Source organism: Acanthochromis polyacanthus, chromosome 5 (genome assembly GCF_021347895.1).
Source record: "Acanthochromis polyacanthus isolate Apoly-LR-REF ecotype Palm Island chromosome 5, KAUST_Apoly_ChrSc, whole genome shotgun sequence".
NCBI classification, from domain to species: Eukaryota; Metazoa; Chordata; class Actinopteri; family Pomacentridae; genus Acanthochromis; species Acanthochromis polyacanthus.
Window position 1 is genome coordinate 17,594,617 of NC_067117.1, and position 15,460 is coordinate 17,610,076.

Sequence of the window (15,460 nt, forward strand, 5' to 3'; positions counted from 1 at the left end):
GTGCACATAAGTATTTTTTATGTGTTTCAATAGTGGAAAAAATGTTTCTGTTTGCAAGTAGTCTCCACACGAAAAGACTAATATTCAGTCTGCTTATGTTTGATTCATGGATTGCAGCTTCAGCAAAATTCAGTATTGCTCTGGTCTCCAAATTTTTAAATCAATTGCTGGTCAGTGTTGCTATTTGAAGCAGTTTGTTTCCTGTAAAACATGCCTCTAATTGTGTTGTTCATTTTTCTTAGACTTCAGGGGGCTCTGCAGAACCGAAAAATATTTTGCCTTCTTGACACTAGATGGAGTAGTTGCACCATTAATGGAGACCATTATGAGATGATCTCGGTAGAGACATAAATACAACCCCTTAGTGTTAAAGAAGCACACGGAGTAGAGAGATAATTGATTTGAAAAAATGCTTCTTCGTATTTGCTACATCACTATATTAGTACTTTATACTCAGAAAGACGAAAGGTCCTGAAGGACAAAATTCTGTCTTTCTGTCATGTGACTCTAATAAAACAACTGACATCCTCTGAATTGTCATAATGATAGAGTGATTGGTAATAAAAAAAAATCAAAAATAAATAAATATGCAGAAAAATCCACATTTCAGCTGATTTCATGGACACGCCAAGCATTTTCAAAGACTGAACTATTGTTCTCTTTGCATGAAATAAATGGTTTTGCATTTAAATACTCCGAGTAAATGTCAGTATTGTACTTTGCGAGGACAGATGAAGAGGATTGCCATCAAATTAGCGGTCACCTTGATCATCAGAGGGAGCAGAATATTTTATACTACATATAAGGAGGTTCATAAAAGCTCAGCAGTCTGTCATGGTCATCTCCTGATAATAGACCTAAAAGGCTAGACTAATGTCCAGCTTTGCTTGATTATGCATATTAATGACACCTCAAGAATTCATCACAAAAATCTTTTTTCAGTGGGTGAGGAGGGCAAATGGTAATAAATGGCCGAATTTATTCACTTTAGGAATAATCCCTTTAATCAGGAGAGGAAACTTTCATGATACTGGTAGGCCAGGCAGCTTGAATTCTTAAATAATTTAACTAAACCAATTTTAGATGTAATATGATCAGTTATCCAGGAAAAACAACAAATCCTTTAGAAACTAATGAGCTCATGAGCTTTAGAGTACTCATTTTATAATTAAAGGATAATAAAAACAATTGCTTTTCCATGCTGTCTGGGGAAAAGGAACTGCAGGTGGCATACGCAGCAGAGCAGGTTTTTAAAAACTGGGCTGCCTACTGGCCCAGTATTATACTCTGAGGCTAGCTGCACTGGGCTTTTGTTGAAGTGCTCAAGATAACACAAAGAAAACTTCAAACAGGCTTCTTATTGTGTTCTATTCTTCTGGGCAAGCTGATTACAGTTAAGGATAAAAGTTGTTCCTATACAGTAAACTAATGCGGAGAATCAGAGAGCACTAATTAAGTCATGGGGGATCTGAGGCGGTCGGCTTGGATGTGTTCCCCAACACCCAGACCATAGGGGTTTAGTGGGAACTTTACAGCCCAACAGCAATCAGCATCAAAGGTGTTTGTTGTCAGCTGAGTGTCCGGTAGAGGCATGAACTGCTGGATCTTCAAAGCCACCTGGGAGGAGAAAAAAAAGAAAAAAAGCAGAAGCTACAGCTTCTTAGCCTTGCTTGTCTATTCTCCTCTTGTCTTCTCTCCATCTTAGTGCCCCTAGCTGAGTTTAGAAAATTGCGGCAAATGCCACATTTATCCAGTAACTAAGTAAAATATAAATACATGTTAACATAATAAAACAAAATCCTTGATTTAACCTTAATTTTGCTGGTCACCATGAAAAATAAAACCAATTTAAATGGTTTTCATTTCCTCAGTGTAATGACAATTAGACAGTTAAAAAGAGTCTTTAGAATAATACTCACTGTAAAAGCAGACTAATTGTGAATCTGTGAACCTGTCTTTCAGGTCAGTGTCAGCATGTTGCATCTAATTTTCAAATTTCATTTCAATAGAATGGATATTACTATGTTCCATGATCACAGCTCTGAATAGGCACAGCTGAAGCGACATTGCTGTGGTTTGTTTTGTGACCTCGGTAGACACTGAATAGACTGAACTTTTAAAATTTGTGTGAGTGTGTATTTGTGCATGCTGGTGTACTTTGGCATTTAAGGGTGTGTGTGTGTGTGTGTGTGTGTGTGTGTGTGTGTTTAGGGTTTATGGTTTTGCATTAGTATATTTTAAATACATTTGCTTCAGTTGGTATGATGTGGAACCACTGACCAGACAGACAGTCACTGAATTTTAAGTGCTCTGTCCCGGCCTCTCTTTGCTTTTCTTTTTATGGCGCCTGTTTTGTATTTTGTCCTTGTGTTAGCCTGGCCTCTATGTGCTCTTGCATTTTCTGCATGCATCACTCTTAGATATTTCTTTTATATGTCTTTACTGTACACCTGCCTTATCTTCTGCTCATTTTCTGTATTTTTAACTAATGCTCCGTGAAAAATGCTTAATTATGCTTGCACACATGCAATTGGTTGTGTGTCTGCCCTGTCGTTCTTCATTGTAGAGTTCTTGTTGCACAGATACCCATCCACAGATGTATTGTGTTTGCATCCTAATGCAAATTATGAGTGAAAGTTTGTGGAGCAGAGAGAAATTCACCAGGGATAAAAGAGGTTTTGATTTAGATTTTAGATTTAGTTGTGCACATTTGCTGTGGCTCACACTTAAACAGACACATGCATTTCTTTAACCTCTTTTCTTATTATTGGGAGGGCCTGTCCCACCGCCTGTAGCCATCTGCAAATTACAATTTAGTACTTCAAGAGTTAAGACTGTGTTCTTTCAGCACACTGTGTGCGTGTTTGTGTGGGTGTGTTTGTGTGTCTGTATATGTGTGCGCGTGTGTGCCGGGGGAGGGGTAGAGAGTGTCTGGTAGAAAACCTTTAATCCGGGTGCTGTCAGGCCCAAACCCGGCTTGACGTCCCATTGATGTGGAACAGAACAAAACACAGGGCCCCTTGCTAAGCTCCCACTGGCTCAGTCAAACACACACACACACACACACACACACACACACACACACTGGGCCCCTCTCTAAAGCCCCCAGCTTGGGCCCCCACACTCTAACCGGTAAGGGCATTCCTCAGCCCGTGCACATGCGTGTGCATACACAAAACTCACGCTCCCTCATGCACGTGCACCAACATAGGCAGACACACAAACTGAGCTGAAAGAACACAATCTTAACTATTTGAGTCCTGTGTTGTAATTTGCAGGTGGTAACAGCTTGAAGGTGTCCCTCTCACATGGGATATGTGTCCATTCATTTCCATATATAAACCTGAGTGCATGTGTTTGAAGGGGATGGATGAGTGTCAGGTTGGAGAGTATCTTAGTCACCAATCTATTTGATTTGTAGACAACTCGGTACGGCAGACACGCACACACATGCATATATGTTTGTGAGATGCTAGGATACAGTTAACAGAAGCCAGATGCTCCCGTGTGTGTTGCCAGTAATCAAAGTGTGTAGCCGTGGTGACAACAAACAGTTATTATTGTCCTGCTGTTTGGACAGCTCCCAGCCCGCAGCATCTCTGTTTACTATTAGCTTAAAGAAAGAGAAACAGAAAGAAGGAGACAGAGACCAGAGACGGAGAAAGTGAGCGGCAGATGCATGACTGAGCGGATACAAAAAGTGACTTATATTAGAATAAACATGTGTTTTAGGTAATGGTCTGGAACTGTGGAGGATTACTGTTTTTATTTGGCTGTTGTTCCTCTGGTAGCCAGGAGGTGGGGATGTGGGAAATAGGCAGCCACCGAGTATATGGTCCTGCTCCAACTCTGACCCAGTGTTGGCCTTAAGGTTGAAGCATTTGGATCATCAGTTCAGTTTCAGTCTGTCCCGCTGGAGCTGAGGTGGTCCTAAACTGTGAGGACATGAGGAAGCCACACGCCTACCGTATGGAAAACATTCCCATCTGTCACACATACCCACTCACACCTACATGGTCAGCTCGTTTTCCCCTCCTTCACCTTCTCCAGGACTGAACTCACCCTTTGTTTCCGCTGTTAAATTGCCGAGATCTGGTGCTAAAATTCTGCCGCTTCCGTTTTGGAATGTCAGAAATCCGAGTGAGCCGTTTGTTTGGACCGGGCTGCAGTCCAGAGAGGCTTGAGCAGTCCCAAGCAAAATGTTTTTATTGACGGGTGAAAGCAGTCAGACCGACAGCACCGATTGGCTGTAATTGGTCGGCAAGTCAGTGGTGTGTTTGAAATACCCTATGTAAAGTGGCAGCCTCTGAGAGCACACACACACACACACACACACATCCGCGCACACCCCTGTTTCTCCCCTCCAGTCGCCTTAAGAGAAGCCAGATGGGCCACGGGGAAGCAATCACCTCTCTATTTGTCTTGGTGCTGATCAGGTTAGTGAAGTGATCTCAGGCCTGGCCAGGAGTCTACACACTGCTGCCTGTTGTCCCTGCTGCTCACTGCACTGCACTGCATGACTCCAGCCAACTGGCCCGGTCAGACCGCTGTGGGACTGTCTAAACAGCTGTACAGCACAAGAGGAGGGGAAGGGTCTGTCACCAGTGAAGGGGCAATAAAAGCTAGAGATGACGGTTTTTGTTTGAGCTTTGATATAAGATTTGCTGAGCGCCAGATTTGCTGCACTGCAAAGTAGCTGACGGTTAATGTGTAAATATGAGGGTCAGCAAGGAAGCTGGTAGCTAACATCTTTCATCTGTTGATATGGACACCACCATTTAGCACTGGGTCAGTGGATGGGAGGTGTTTTAGGGAGCACTGTGTGTGGAGAACATTCCAGCCATTGAATACACAGATGGTTTGGTTTAGAGCAATGAAATGAGCACCAGACACAGAGCAGTGACAGTGAACGAAAGCCTCAATGATGCACACACCCACACGCGCACACACAAACACACACACGTAGCACTGACTGCTCAGCTTAATAGAATGACGGAATCCAGAAAGAATTCACTCAAGGACTCAGGCGGTGAACTATTAGGTAGCCCCTAAACTGCCCTGCAGAAAGTCCAAGAGCGCTGCACCTTTTCACATTGAAATGCATCTGCAGCTCTTTAACAAGGACATGAAAGAAGTTCATGCGCAAGGAGAGGCAGCGACAACAAAAAGACGCAAAGATTTTTGATGAGCAGCTGAAAAGATGGGAAAGCAAGTCACAAATCCATGAGGGGGAACTCCTTGACAGAGAAACCTGATCCCACCCAGACTTGCCCGCCTCCTGATTGGCTGGCCCTCCCACGAACCCTGACCCTTGACTTTGTCTGGTGCTTGTGACCTTGAGTGAAGTACGTTCAGAACGTCGCATCTCCTCCCAGACTCTCATCTGTGCTCTCTCCTTCTCTCTCTCTCTCTCTCTCTCTCCCCTCTCTCCTCTGGCTTTTCCTCTCTGCCCATTCGTCTCCAGTGAGAGAGGGTCGGTGGGGAGGAGATGGAGAGCAGAAATGTCAGCGAGACATTAAACAGAGTGCGTCTGTGTGTGCTCTCATAGTCCAACCTGTCTGATTTCCCTCTCCTCCGTCCCTACCCCCTCTTCCTCCTCCTTGCTTCTCCTTTATATACGCTTCTCCGCAGAGCAATAAATTCATCCTCTTCTCTCCAAATCTCGGTGTATGTTTTGCTCCATCAACACCCTTATCACTCTTTGTGCCGATCCTTTCTGCCTCCCTTTGGCCTCATATGGTTCATTAAACATGGTGTCAAGGCCAGTACCACTAATTAAAAAAAGCAAAGCACTTGTATTTGAGTATTGTTTGGTGAAATGATGTGGTTTAAAACCGCTAAATGTCCACAGTTGGTCTTTTAATTACTTTTGCTGCACTTAAGGATGAGCAGAAGTTTAAATGCACAGCGCAAGTTTTGCTAAAACCCGAGTGGCAAAAACTTCTGTCTCCCCCTTCTGGAAATGAAAGCGATTACACACTGTTGAGGCCTGTTTATAATATCTGCCTCGCTGTCAATTGCTTTGTGCTTTAGACTGTGATCTTCCCACAGTTTATTTTTTTTTGTCTGGAGCATCAGAAAACCTTTTCCCACTTCAAGCTCTGCCAGTCTCCTCACTCTGGCAAACTGATCATTGCTGGTTGACATAAAGTGTATCTCCATCAGTGCGCTAGTACAGCAATGTCACCGCATACACCACATTTAACACTCTAGTGCAGACTGCTGCCAAATACTGAGTGATTAACCTGCCTCTGAAATGCTAAATCAGCATTGTGTGAACTTATTTTGCAAGTGCTTGGATGTCACATGTATTTATGTGTCCCACACTCCAGCTTTAACGTCCTTTGTGCTGTCGTTAGTCCAAGAAGTTGGTAGTTTTTTCCACAAAAATACCACTAGAACTGTATGTTAGGAATTTCAGATCTCCATCATTTATAGTTCGCTTTCATTTGTACAATATTGAATCAAAAAGAAATACAATAATCTGTTGCTTTTTCTTGGCCCATCTGACGTTGTGCAGACCTACAGACATTTGATATAGTATTCCTGTGCGATTTTTAGTACGATTAAAATGTCTGTTTTTAAACTTTTCACCCCAATTCAATATCTCTGACACTTCTTCTCCCCCTCCCTTTCACACATCCAATGTTTTAAAACATTTAAAACTGTGGGGGTTTTTTCTATATAAAAGTAAAATCTAGATACATGAAATACGGTATGCTGTTTCCAATGCCAGAGTTCTTTGATTGTTAGACATTGATCAGAGTTCAGCTTCTTCCTTTGGCAGTTTTTATCATTTTAAATAAATCCTTATTTGCACTTTGTATTTCATTATTAACTTTAGGTTTATGTATGCAGCTTCAAAGTGACCACAAAAAGCAGTTAAGTACAATGATGTTCCACAGCTGGTAAAGTAGAAATGTGTGTTTTTGTTACAGTTGAGACATACCAAAAGGAACAGAGGTCATTAAATAGAAAGTCTCAATGAAAACTGGAAAGCCCTTTTTAATTCTCATTTGTGGATTGACTTTTTTGTCACATGTGATCCTGGTATGGGGCATTTTATGGTCTGCTAGTTGAATCGGTCCCATGACAGGGTGCCTGCTGGCCTTCTGACCATTTTCTAATTCACAAAGAAAATAACTCATGCTGGGAATTTGTTTTGTTTGCTTGTATGATAAATGTTCAATATGGTCACTTAGCTGTTCCTCAGTTAATTTGAAAATACATTTTTTCAAAGAAATATGAGCAATGGACCTTTCAATGTTTGTTCAGTTTATCTGATAAATATTGTTTGTTTTTTAATTAGCCTCTGGCTTCCTGTCATTTTGCAAAAATGGCCCCCAGGCTAGACAAGCTGAGTATCTGTGCTCTAGTGCTTTTGTGAAAAATGATAAAATGAGTCACTCCATGTGACTAACCACTAACTACAGTATGATACAGCAATGGCTGTATCTCAATAACTACCATTTTAAATGTTTGGCACCACTTACATTTCAACAATATGATCTAGGACCCAGTGTAAATCTGATATTTAGCACGTCAATCGAAGGCAAGACTGATTTTTGTGAATTTTTTTTTTATTTGTAGGAAAATCACAGTTTTTCCAATGTTACATATTGTTCCTAGTGATTAATGAAAATACCAACTATTTGTCAAAGAAACCGTGTACTATTAAGCAGCTTTATATACATGAATTATACACATGAATATGTTATTTAGGAACAAAGATTTATTTCAAAAAACCAACATAAGTGTGTATAAATATAAATGAATGGGGGAAAAAAGCGGTTTTAGCTGATAGGCTTCCATTTAGATGACTTTAAAGAAATAGAAAACATTTTACAGGCTTATTCTCTGTAATGCCAAGAAGTTGACACCACTCTGCTATACATTCATATATATGTCTAGTTTGGCTTGCAAAGGTTAGCACAAAGACTGGAATTGGGAATAAACATCTCCTGCTAGAACCTGCAAACCTCAATTTACATGTTGTTGACTAGTTTAACAGTGTTACATTGTGGTTTGGTGATATGAATCAGAACATTTCTTGGATGAGAACAGTAACTTCTGGGTGTCACCATGAGTTTACTAAGGAGATGATAATGCCAGTCCAGGGTTTGAGCTAAGCTTAACCTAGTCGCTGATGATGGCAGCTTTATTATAGTGGAGGTATGAGAGCAGCATTGACCTTATCATCTAACACTCTGCAAGAAAAGGAACTGTATCTCTCAAAATAATGAACTCTTTCGAACAAATGTAAAGAAATCATTGCATGGATATCAAGTGATTTCTTATTTTCTTTCAAACAGAAAAAAAAATGTCCGACAGCATTTATATGTGTGTGTCTTGAGGGTAACCAATGCTTCTCTGTCATTTTAGATCTAATTAATACTTGAGCATGAGTCTATATTTATTACCGTGTGTGTCGACATTCAAAACTCATCTCAGATTCCTTCCTCTCACCTCACACCTGTGGACACGCTTGTATTTCTGCCTGTATGTAGCGCGCACACAGAGGCTTCTCTGTGCTGTCCCGGTACAGAACATGGCAGCAGAGTGCAGCAGAGCACAGCCGAGTGGTGTTTATTTTATTGGATGTTTACTTCGCTCTGTAAAACATGCCACTCAGGGACTTCGTGGAGCGATGTACTCAAACCCCTTTCCCTGTCTCTCTCTTCTCTCCCTCTCCCAGTGTAAACAGTGTGTATATCGGGAGTGTTTCATTTACTAGTCTGTGTAGATGTGTAATCCATCCAGTCAGACATTGTAAACAACATCTCTACATGTTTATAAATACTGCCCAGCCACTCTAATGAATTTATGGTAATGCCTTGTTCTACTGCTTCTGCTGTGTGTATGAGCATGTGTGTGTGTGTGAATGCTTATGTGTGAAAGGTGTGAGTGTGCATGTATTGCTTCTCTGCTGCACACATTTTACTGGTTTCTGATGTTTCTGGAGTTCTTTTTTTTTTTTTTTATTTCTAGGTGCATGCAGCCTGGTTAAAAGCTTAAAACCTGTGACAGCATCGAACACTGAATGACTGTTATGAACCGATGTGCCACAGTACGAAGTCCATTAGCAAGCCAACCCTGCTTTATTCCATTTACCTCGCTTCAACTCACCACAGCAAGATCTGATCGTTTAATAATGAAATATATGTGTTGTATTTTTGCTGAAACTTTTCTTCAGTTGGTTTTGACTTTGATGATTTTTTTTAAAGACATGGCAGAGACAGCTAATACCGCTGGAAATGTGTGCACATTATTAAACTTGCCATTAACTCGTTTAGTCTTATTTCACCACATTTTCTTCTTTGTAATAAAAAATAGATAGGCATTAAACTTAATTCCAAGTGTTGGAAAAACGCTGGAGAGCAAACCAAAGTATTACTCATTGGATAAGTGGTTGTGGCTGGACTGACTTTTTCTTTCATAATATGATTCAGTCTGTTATGTTGAATTTTAAAAGGCATCCGTGGCTTAAATGTTCCAGTCCTTCTTTTCATTGAACTAAACAATATATAAACCAATCGGCTGCAACACTTAAACCATCTGCCTTGTAGTCTCTGTTTTGCTGCCAAAACAGATCTGACATAATGAGTCATGGATGTGGGACATCTGGGGAGAGGGAGACTCTGGTCACAAGTACAATAATGGAAAGAAGTTCTCGGACATTCTCAAAATTTTACACAATCTCAAATATTATCATGAAACATTTGTGGAAAAATCTTTTTTTCTGTTTCAGAAGGTGTGGCTGCTTTAGACAGACACAAACAAATACAAATGATTTTTCTTTGTTTATTGTTTACAAGAAAAATTAACAAAACTAAATTCTACCAAAACGACCCAGTACTCATAATTTCGTATTTTTATGGAACCAATGAATTTTCAGTTTTTAACGGCTTTTTAAGGATTTTTTAGTATTATGGCTGTGATTGTATGAAAAGAAATCACATTTGAAGCAGGCGCCTAAGAATGATTCTTAATGCAATATACATGCAAATGTATGGGATGTCCTAAAACTTTTTTCCATCACTGTTTGTTGGCAGCAGATCCTTTGAGTCTTTTGTTTCCACTAAGGTTTCACAAAAGAACCCTTTGGCGAAGGCTTTCGGGTTGTTCTGGGGCATCTCATTTATGCTTAATCAGGCTGGGATCTAGAACGTTTGGAGGCAACATCAACGGCTTGGGCTCTTTGTCTTGTTTCTCAAGCTGTTTCTGGGCAGTTTTTGCAGTGTGGCAGGCACATTGTCACTGGGAGGTGACAGGTCGAACACAATTGGGGTTCACCAGACTAAAGTTGACAGTCATAAGATAAATTTTACATCATCTTCAGTTTAACAAGCAAAAACGGTGTAGAAAAGTCTACAAATTGCTGGTGTAGAGCTTTGATAGCAAAAAACAAATTGCCTTTAAATGTATACAATGCCAGAAACTGAAGACCAAAATCTCACAAAGTGACCTACCGCTGACAGTACAACATGAAAGTATGCAGAATTCAGCTACAACTACTGCAATGCTGATTAAAACATGTTCATCTCAAACTTACTTTGCAGCATCAGAACAAATGCCACCCTTTCTTCATTAGACGCAATTCTCTTTTGCCTTTTGAGTTTTTTTTTAAGTCATCAAAGTGCCTGCACTTTGTGTAAACGGTTATGGATTGTAAACAGTCTTGCTTGATTTTCAAAAATAGATTGAAAATGTGTCTCTGCCCAAATATCTATTTTTATTGTAGCATTAAACTTTAAAAAGCATCCATTGTGCATAGATATTAACATAGACACATCAAAACTTTTTAGGCCCCTCTCTTTTTTAGTTTGGTTCCTACCACCACTTTTCATTATTTTCATCGCTCAATGAAAAACAGCAAAATAATCTCAAACCATAGTCCTGCTTATGCTCAAAATCCCTGATGGGACTTAATGAAAGTTGCATTCTCTATTTATGCACACCACAGAACTATTTTTTACATGACTAAAGTTCCACATTTTGGTCATGTGATGACCTGTGAGTTAGCTTCAGGCTAAATAAATCAGTACAGCTCAAAGTGAAAGACCGAAGGAATTGGAGCTAAAAATGAGCATTAGGCATGACAGTTGATCATTTTATCCAGTGTAGTGTGTTATAGTTGACATCTAGACAAAATATCAGATATTTTTTACCTTCTCCTTTGTCATTTGACAGCTTCCACAATGTGTCTGTGGCATGGACCAGCAGGATCCCAATGTGCCTCCCAGTTGTACACAACATAATGAAGTAAAGACAGACTGTAGGAAAGAAGAACCATATTGTCCTCTTTGTGACCATATCTTTACTATCTTTCTCGACCATTTTCCTCAAACAAGTGAGAACGGTAGTCTTTTAGGTTGTAGCTGTGAAGTATTATGGTCAAACATAATATTAAAGCCACATCAAAGCCTCCCAGAGGGAAGAAAGGTGGCATTGGCATCCTTTGATAAAGCAATAGTGTCAAATAGTTACTGTCATGTCATTGTAAAAGTTAACTGTGAACTTTTTTGTTAGTTAGTTGCCAGTAATGGAGACTAGAATAACAACTGACCCCAGTCTGACTCCTGAGGTTAACATGGGAAGCCCCAAACACAATCTTTCCTTATCTCTCATCATTACAATGTGGAGATGTTCTTGTGAGTTAAGATTGTATTGTCAGGCAACATGATGGCATTTGTATCATTAGAACTCTTCCGTGTCATTTACTTTTTGCAGTGGTCTTCACAGGATAAAAAATTACATGTGACATTAGAGAGTAAGTGTCCTCCTGATACAGAAAAGCTTCACATCCTAAATATAATCATCATCAGAGATTGATGACACAACGGTAATGGAGACTGACAACACGCATTCTCCCAAAGCTAATCTCATGCGTTTCTGTAGTGACTGCAGGTGAAAATGCTTAAAACACAAAACGCAGGTTCGCTCTTCAGTGCCTCCTGAAGTGTGTTACATGTGTTTTGTTGATTTGATTATTTTGTGCGCACATATGCACGTGTGTCGTTATATATGGATGGATGTGTGTGTGTGTGTGTGTTGCTCTCAGACTAAGCCATCATGGCTCCCACCTCATCAGGCCTGACAGGTGTTATTACATTGAAATGAGAGCACTGATGTATGCATCTGTAATGTGGACCTGTCCTCTTCTGCTTGATGGAACCTGACGCTTCTCATTATCGTGACACGTCTGAGAAAAGAACAAAGTACCAACACTTTGTCTGAAGTGCGGCTCATAAGGCATTATGAAGAATCATAAGCACATCTCATGAAGACATTGATGGAAAGTGGTTCGTCACATTTTAAAATTCTTTCAAAGTGCTAACAAATCAGATGTCAGTTCCATTTAGTGGCACAGCATCGGAGAATATAACAGAGAATAATGCATTTTGTTTTGATTTGACCTCTCAAAACAGTATTTTGAGCTAATTTTGTCAATGACAACATATATAAGCATTAGCGACAAGTTAAATGCAGATTAATAAATGATAGAGCCATATTAAAATTAAAATGAGTTACTATGCAACGACAACAGCTCCTTTGCACCTTATAAATAGATATCGATACAGATATATTGATATAGATATAGATCTATCTTTGATGCAACCCTCTTTCTTTGCGTATTTCCTTAAATAAAAGTTAGATTCAGTCCACCTTAAAGAAAATGTCTTATTTAATCCACCTTAAAGACAATGCAATATTTTATTCAGTGTTGTTTCACTTGGTTACTGATTTGTAAAAACCTTGATGTTCTCTTGTATTGTTTATTCTTCAATAATAAAGCTTTCATATGGCGTTTGTCCCATCCAGAGGAGTGACTGTTGTGCCACAGAGACTTGAGTATAAACTGGTTTTTGTTGTTAACATGCTGCAGTAGCAAACTTGATTGTTATGCCGCTGTGATCACGAACAATGAGCAGTGATAAAATAAAAGACAAAGATAAAGGCATTGATCATCCCATGAAAAGGAGACTAAGGGGAAAGACAAAAGAAACAACAAACTTCTGTAGCATCTTAAAACTGTCCTTGTTTTTCCCCCATACCTTAACTATTTGTTGACTTTTTTTTTTACTATTTTTACTTATTGTATTAACCTCTACATGGTTTTAATTCTTTTCTCTCTTACATTTGTGCTTTTATCCTGGCAAATTAGTTTCACGGCATGAGAGAATTTTGACTAGTTCATAAAATCAACAGAATAATGTGTTATCTTGAATATGTCACAACCTCTAACATTGTGCAGTGTTCATGAGCACAACCTTGCACTTTATCTTTTATCTTTGAACATGAAAACACTAATTTTTACTATTCAGAGCAAAACCGATGTAATGCCACGTCTCTGAAGCTTTAGCTCAGGCTGCCCTTGTCATTTGACAAACTACAAACAGCGTCTTTGTTAAAGGAAAAACAAAAACAAGGTAACATTTTATTTCATGTCACATTAACAGATGAAACCAGTATTCCTGTGCTAATATGCTAGATTTTGTAGTGTGCTGCAGCTGTGTTCATCTGTCTAAATAAGTGTGGTAAAGCTATAAACACACAAGGTTGCTCATTAAGCAGCACTTATATACAAGAGCATATTCAACAGTTATGAAATCTGAGCTGAATCGTAGTTTGAGACAAAAGATTCTTCAGTTCGTCATTTGTATGTTTTCAGCTTATATCCCAAAGGAGGAAACATTTTCTGGAGTAAGAGTTAATGTTACTACTTCTCTAGCCACATGGATGTACACTCTCTTTCTCCTTATTTATCAACCTGCTTTGACTTTTGAACAACGCCATCTTAATGAAACGGCATAGATGTGCTTAACCATCACTGCCTGTGGTTTTCTTTCAGAATTTAAGAGTTGAACAGGTCAACCGAGCCAGCTGGGTCATGATGAAAACTTCCCCTTGGTGTTTCTTCTTGCTGTAATTGGGAAAGCTCAGCATAATACACCTGTTCCACATTTACCTCCACAGATCAGTTATTTGAACATCTTTACATTGTCCATCAGAGTCTAGCACTGTTTTCAGTGTGCTTCTTTTTAACACCTCTGCCATCTTGCAAAGTGAGTCCGGCTGAGAAATTTAGTTTAAAAACTTTTCTTTTTACTCTAGTAAAATTGACCTGACTATTACTGCGCTTTATTTGCTCGCATAGAGTAGCCTTGCACAATTTACAGTCTGAATTGCAGAAGGTTCAGCACCCTGAACTTCAAAAATGAGTTGTTCTACCTTTCTTATATTTAAAATCACCATTTTTATTATACTTATAGTAGAGTCCAGCAGATACAGAAATTTGGGGCTATTGTCAATATCTGAAAAAAAAAAAAAAAATCAATATCAACATAGCAGCCAATATAAATATAGCATATATTCTAGACATAAAAAAGTGTTAGATATTAACTATTTTGACATGTAACCACTTTACATCTTATGTTCTGTTTTAAAATCTGTTTTAAGTAGCTTAATTTGGTATATCAAAAATACCAAAATGAAATTCAAGTAAAACATTTTTTGGCCACTAAACTATCTGCTGTTTCAAGCTAGCTCTGAAATTCATGTTACAGATCTGTTCCTAACCATTATTGCTGTGGATTTGACTCCTTTTTGCTCATCAAAAGTAATCTGAAGCAAAATATTGTTGTAAATGTACGACGGTTACAATCAATAACTCATTAATCTCTATTTCTGAGTCAAGACCTGGAAACGTCAGAGGAAACTTTCTGGTTTCTGGTGGAGAGCCAGACTTTTAAATTGTGCAAATGCAGTGACGAGAATTGTTCGGGTTGGAGTGTGTATCAAACTGCGAGTCTTGAACAGTTTATACTGCTAATGTTACCATTAGTTAGACTCCCATTAAGGTTATGATGTACAGGTGGAATGGACTTTGATGCCAACCCTTTAGCCTTAGCTCAACTGACAAGATATGAGAGTAGCTATGGGGTTCGCTGGCTGGCTAACAAACAAGGATGTGTAACATGATGCATATCCAGTGACTGAAAAGATGGAGATGTTGTTTATTTTCCAGCATTACATCTCCCCAACTAGGTGACAATGTAGTGCGAAGTCAGACACAATTTACCACATTCCATTTTCTGTTAAGCTGCAGGATCAGTGGTAAGACATGCTACGATGGTAACCTTCCAACGTTAGCTGACTTTGCTGACAAACTTAACCTGACTAGCTTCCTCGCTAACATGGCAAACATGTCCTTTCAGCATAACAGTTAATCAGCAACACAGCTGTATTAGAATTATATTGAAAAGAGAAGGTGATTGGGTTGTTGCTGTAACTTTCCAGGATTGTCTTAAAAGCTAGTTAGCAGCTTAGCGTTAAGGCACCATTTGACACCGCCCCACTGTAGTTGTGATGCAGACTCTGTTTGTTGCATGTGCTGATGATGTGCCCATTACTAACAGTTGCTGCCTGTTGACAAACTATGCAAGGACACAACTTTTAA